The sequence below is a fragment of the Dreissena polymorpha genome, chromosome 15 (assembly GCF_020536995.1).
Source record: "Dreissena polymorpha isolate Duluth1 chromosome 15, UMN_Dpol_1.0, whole genome shotgun sequence".
NCBI lineage: Eukaryota > Metazoa > Mollusca > Bivalvia > Myida > Dreissenidae > Dreissena > Dreissena polymorpha.
The window spans coordinates 21,114,302-21,119,785 of NC_068369.1; the positions used below are offsets into that span (position 1 = coordinate 21,114,302).

At 33.6% G+C, this 5,484-nt stretch overlaps 1 long non-coding RNA gene across 1 annotated transcript; it reads left to right on the top strand.

Annotated features, from left to right (window-relative positions):
- The first annotated feature begins 290 nt into the window (after positions 1-290).
- On the top strand, positions 291-3,901 carry LOC127859407 (uncharacterized). The gene is made up of 2 exons (XR_008039359.1): positions 291-718; positions 3,402-3,901. It is a non-coding gene; the product is annotated as an uncharacterized LOC127859407 (long non-coding RNA).
- The last annotated feature ends 1,583 nt before the right edge of the window (positions 3,902-5,484 follow it).

Genomic DNA, 5,484 nt, shown 5'->3' on the forward strand with positions numbered 1-5,484 from the left:
TGGTTACAATTCTGGAAGTCCTATAACAGAAAGTTTTAACAAAAGCCCCCAATCCTATATTTTTTTATTGCAAACCCTTTCAATACATTTGCAGCGGTATGCACTCGATACTACATTTTGACCATGATGCTTCTTTCTTGCCTCAAAATGTGACTTAAATAATGTGGCAAACAAGACTGGAATATAATAAATCTAGCAAAGACACGTGTAAACCGGATTAAAACATAAACTAATTTAGGACAATCGAAATCGGAACAAAACACCTATTTATCATGATTGTTTAAAGAAGGCTTAAATCCTATCAGAATCGAGTCGGTGCAAAGCCTGGTTTGTCGTGGGCTAATGCGTGCTGAAAAATTGGATACACTAATAATTAAACCATCTTAATCAACATCTGTCTTAATTGTGATGCCAAATTTGCCAAGAGAAGCCTTTGAATACCTATAACGGTGGCATCGCATTTTCGAATGATCAATCATTGTCTTCGAAGTATTCTTTCATATCCTAAATAATAGAAAAACTAATTGGAACTCGTTAACATGGACGTCACTAAGATATTCTATTATTTACTCTATTTTACGAACATTTCGCTACACGCATTGGGATTGGCATGCGCATTGAACCGAAAGTATAAGTAGTCCGTTACATCGGGGACTGTAGCAGAACAAATTTTGAGCGCTAGTGGAATTGTTGCTCACAACGTTTTGAAGATCAAACCGTAAGTTTTTTTCTCTTTTTTTTAATGTAATGAACAATTAGAATTGTTGTACGTTTATGTCAGCATTAGACGCATGTATACTTACACAGTTTGAAACAATACATTAAAAATACATATGTTATTATAATGTATTGTATAAAAAACTACTCTTTACAATATTAATTAAGTAGCTTATATCGTTTAGTATTAACTGCGTTTCATTAAGTAATATAAGTAAACATATATAATTATAAATATTTCTATGAAGCATCATACAATAATAGTGTCAGGTATTTTGAATTACATCATTTTTTAAACGCTTTATGGTTATATCCATTATTTTTAATTTTTATGATAATTGTTTACTTAAAAAATATATATTAACAACAAATGCACCGATATGGGATAATACTGTTTGTTCTTGGCATGTGGCGTTATACGCCTACAATCATAATTCGTCTGCTGCATCCACAGTTCTTTTAGAACTCTAACCTTAGTTCATACAATTAAAATTATCCAACGTGTATTTAGTAATTCATGCACATAATATTTACTATAAATGATTGATTGCTTGCAGTTGGCTTGATAAAACAAATCAACTAGCGTCGAAACAAAACGTGTTATTTGTTGTAGCTTTCTAACAAAAGAAAATTTAAATCGGCACCTCGACTCAACCATGAGCAGAACAGAAACCTTATTTCTTAAGAATATTTAAAGCTCATCAAATACGTCAATTGCATTTAAACAAGTGATTATTCTATATTTAAGTTGAGAAAAGTGATATTTTCCTTTGTCATTCAATATTTGAAATAAGAGTTGTGTGTGTTATTATTCAAATATAAAATTGAATTACATGGGATATAAACACATACATTTGCCTATGCTTTATAAATTATATAAATTTTCTTTTATACATGTTATGTGGATATAATTATGTGTATATAATTTTATCTACCGTATACAATTATATTCTCAACACGCGTACCGTCAATAATGGAAGACGAAATATATTCAAACCCGCTGACCTGACCGACAATAATGTTTCGAGCCAACTAAACTTGTTATGTATTACATGTTGAGTTTTATATAAGTGTTTCTTTATGGTATAACATCCTCTAAATTAACTTAAATATTTAAAGAAAAATGTGGATTAAAAATTCTGTCATTAAACAGCATAATTAAAGAGGACAATGGCTAATCAAAAAAGTTTTACCTACCTATCTTATTTTTGGAAATATTAGTGTGAATAAACAACTTTGTTGGTCACATGAAAAAACAGTCATTGGTGCATGTATAAAATAGAGGCATCGGTAAACTTGATAAAGCAAACATATGTTATTATGTCTTCCTTCGCAACAAAGTCGAATTTCGTTTTCATAAATATTCGTGAGCCAACTAGTTACCAAAGAAATTTCAACACTTCAATAATCTTCGTATGAAGTCTGGAAAGTTTGCCGAGCAAACGGCTATGGCAAAGCGATCACCGCCTCTATATTAGTGTTTTATTATGACGTACCCTTTGGGTCAAAAGTACATATACGCCAACAGCTAAAAATATATATCACCGCGGTGACACATTTGTCACCGCGGTGACAATTTTGTCACTGCGGTAATAAATTTATCACTGTGGTGATATAGTTGTACCTGAGGTGAGACTTTGTCTGTGAGCACATTGCTACCGCAGTGATAAAAAAGATAGCACCGCGGTGACAAAATTGTTACCGCAGTGACAAATTGTCACCGCGGTAACAATTTTGTCACCGCGGTGATATCTATTTTTAGCTGTTGGCGTATTTGTACTTTTGACCCATATGGTACGGGATATTTTAACGCGTCGTTGAAAACCCGATGAGACATAGAAGTGGAACCGAGGAAATGTCTCATCATAAATTATGCGACATTGTACTTACCTTATATCCTACGGTATATCACGAAGCATTTTATACACTGAGTGAACGTGGGTTGCGGCTACACGTCTTTTACCGCACTTAGTTAACGTGAACGTGGACAGCTGATTGCAGTTGATGTATAAAATATGTAAAATAATTGTCTACATTGTGTACCCGGTTCTTAAAATGTGTCGTATTGTTTAGGCTTTTTGATTAACCCATTTATGCCTAGTAGACTCTCCAATCCTTCAAATTTGGATCAATTTATTTCCAAAATTAGGGATGTCTAGTATATTTATTTCTATATTTATAATATTTCTTACAGAAATTCCTTTAAGCAAACAGCGCAGACCCAGATGATACGCCGCATCATGCGGCGTCTCATCTGGGTCTGCGCTGTTTGCAAATGCCTTTTTTCTAGACGCTAGGCATAAATGGGTTAAAGACATTGCTGGTTCTTATTGTGCTATGCACGTCTCGTGCCCGCAATAGCTTCTACACAGTTTCGGAAATGCGAATGCTCAGAGTCAATATAACACACCTGACTATAGTAATAATCACACGTATCCTTTTCATTTTCAACATTTTCACTCTCAATTTATGCAAAGCTATACGTTAATAAATAATAACTAACCATGAAATTCTTCTTAAAAACAACACTTCCCACTTCTTATATTAACAAATCATTAACACTTACCTATTCAAAACGTACGCGTTTCAGTTAAAAGTCGACATGTGAAAATTAGTGTTAAGAAAAAAGCTAAAAAAGAGATTATAAATTAAATTTATTTATGATCAGTTTTTTTTTCTTTCAGCAAAAATGAATCTGCACCAACTCTACATTCCCATCAGCGTCGTCCTCTGTATCCTAGCAACAGTGACCGTCACCTACACTGCCACTGCCTCGCTAGAAGAAGTCGAAGCCGAAGCAACCGAAAATTTACCGCCAAATATCAGATACTTTTTAAACAACATGAAAAATGACGGACTGTCCTTACAAGCGCCTCCTCACGTTTACATGAACAAGTTAAAGCGTTATTTCGACGCTGACGCGAAGAACAAGCGCAGCGGTTTTTGGATTTGGATGCCCGCGCAAGGTTATGTATCCGTGCCCAATGAACAAATCTCAGAGGGAACTAAAGGCAACGGAGGCGGTAACGTCCTTAGATATGGCTAATGCTGCGGTGCTTAGAAATTTGTTTATAAACATTTAATTTGAACGACTATATATATGTGTACATTTGCTAAAATGGTATAACATCTGTGTTCGGTTTGTACAAGTAATAATGATCTGAATAAAATTTTATTTAAAATTGTATTAATTATAATATCTTATTTGCAGCTCACATTATTTGAACAGAATACACGAACACCATGCAGTCAGTAGAGAGCAAGACCTTTTATATTTTTGATAAATCTTTTGTTCTACGTTAACAGCGTGCAGAATTAACGTGGTTTTCAGGGGTTTAATCAAGGGCACGAAAGAATGTAAACACGCCGTTATGAACTTTATTTTTGCAAATATCTCAAGTTATTGAAATACATTTGTAAAAAATTTTAGTGCATAAAAGAAAGGTTTTCTTACAGTGTGTGTCAATATCTTAAGGTATAAGCATGAAGCATAATCGTGCATTACACATGGAATTGTTAAACAAGAATACAGGCTTATTAAATGAAGTAATTGTGATGTATTTCACATTGCCATAATCAGCATAAAAATCTGTTTTTTATGCACTTGTTGAAACTGTGAAGAAAAATTGTTTTAAAAAGTTATTTGAAAAACACACACTAACCAGTGTGTTTACAACCTTTAACGTTTAACAAAGTCACGTGATCCTGCACCATGATTAAGTGTTTTACAGGGGAAGTATTGCAAGCCTAAGCTTTCTGTGGAGCAATTATTGAGTCATATTTTTGGCAAAGCGAAAATTCTCGTTGATATTCGTACAGTATGACACAGTTTTAAACTTCGCATGTTTAAAACTGCGATGCCAAATTTTGCAAATTGTTCAGTATCATTATTGTTAAGTGTGTTTAGTATAACAGATGTCGCAACCATTGCAATGTCACACATAACATATTTTTGTATAGGCATTTATGAAATTGTAAAGATGTTCGGCAAATAATATATTGCAACAGGGGCGTAGCGAGCCCTCCAAGGATGTGCAGGCACATTAAAAAATATTAGCTGGGGGCCAGGGGGCCGCAGGGTCCCCGATTGGTCCAGGGCAAAGCCCTTGTCAGGGGTCTCCGGTATTCAATATATCACAGTAACTTGCGTTCTGTATAGAAACTTGCGTTATTTATAGCAAATATTGCACTTTTACGAGTTTGCTAAATAGCAAATATGGCATTGGTATGCGTTCGGTATAGCAAATATTGCAATGACATGCGTACGGTATTTCAAATATTGCACTGACACGATTTCGCAATAGCAATTATTGATATTACATGCTTTTGGTATAGCAAAGACTTGCATAAACTTTGGCAAATATTGCAACATCATGTTTTTTAGCAGAGTTTCCTACTAATTCACATCTCACGAGCTAAGTTATTCATGGGTTGACCATGTAACACACATCTCATCTCAATATTAAATTAGTCTTTGTTAATACTACAATAACAACTGAATTACTGTCATGTTTGTTACTAATTATTTATTTAGAAATTTGATGCATAGCTTTCTATGAATCAATACAAACTAGGCAAAACGGTTTGTAAAATCCAGCTCACAGAGATTAATCTCCACGCAGAGTTGTCGTTTCTTGCTCTCACATACAATATATATATTATGAAAAAAAACCTAAGTATAATCTTATTCTTTTATATTTTAGAATTAGTTTATAAGTTTAGGTTCATTATTACAAATACAAAATCATTTAAATTAAAAAAAGTAAA